Below are 1,288 nucleotides of genomic sequence, written 5' to 3'. Positions count from 1 at the left end.
TTAATAAGTAATTATTCCCTATTATTTCTTATTATTATAACTCAATAAACAACATAAATTAGGAAGGGATGAAATACAGCGGTATAAAGAATTCTAATAATTTCTCATATATAAATGAAACATTCACGATAAATGATCACTGTCCAATTACTAATGTCCGATTTGTCTAGCCATTACTATCTATATACAGACTATACAGAGATAACGTATATAACTGTCACACTCAGTGACACGGATTTAAATCTCATGGAAAGTACCAGTTTCCATGATGTTTCAGGTAATAATTTCACAGTATTAACTTGTAAGTTAATTAGACACAGAACTTTCACCTCATCATCTTCGAATACATAAGTTTAGAAATAAAATCATGTGTTTTAGGAGATTAAACATAAAATTAGTCAGGAAATATAGCTTTCGGATCATCTCTGTAGCAAAAACAAAACATTACTGAGGCTATTCATAGATTCAAGGTGAAATTCCGTTTACCATAGACAACTTACTTGAAGAAAAAACTAAAATGAAGCTAAACAAATGTAGTTTTTGATCAAAATCTAACTTGAGTCTTCTGAACTAATTCATTGACTGTAAAAGTTCTGAAACGTGGTGCAACAGTTGATATAACGTTTATGTAATAATAAGTTGTAAGGATTTGTTTCGATTGTGGTTGTTTTCCTTCATAAGTTAATACTAGCTAGATGAGGGGGGAACCACTGAAAACCAGAGGACATTCAACAAGTGTTTTGTTTTAGTCAGTGACTCCTCAACAAAATACACCCATAATCACTTGGGGGATCAGACCTACAGATTTCAGGTCTCAAAATGAGCATTTTATATATGGATCGACGGTACACATTTCCAACTTCAATCAACTTACTACATAGAACAACATCACTTAGTGCCGTTTGTGAGTAACTGCCTCACTTTCAAGAGTTGAAAACAAACTTACAGCTAGGAATTATCAGCATCAGTCGAGCAATACTACAATTAATTTCGTTTTCACGAATAATCTAGTTATGATTATTTGAGAATTATATTCTATAAATGTTTTTTCCAATAATCAGTATTATCCAAAGGAAAGTTAATGTATGGATTCCAATACATTCATCCAAGGTAGACGAGAAAGATATATTAACAAATGCCACATGTCGGTCTCAGATTTCCATTACTTAACATAACAATAGGTTGTAAGTCTTTCATAATAGCGTGTGAATACACACGGAATTTATACTCATGGTTGTTTTGAACAAATCTAAAACAGAAAGGTTTATTGAAATATCTATATATATGG

This window comes from Schistosoma mansoni, chromosome 2, assembly GCF_000237925.1.
Source record: "Schistosoma mansoni strain Puerto Rico chromosome 2, complete genome".
Taxonomy (NCBI): domain Eukaryota; kingdom Metazoa; phylum Platyhelminthes; class Trematoda; order Strigeidida; family Schistosomatidae; genus Schistosoma; species Schistosoma mansoni.
This window is presented reverse-complemented; position numbering follows the sequence as displayed.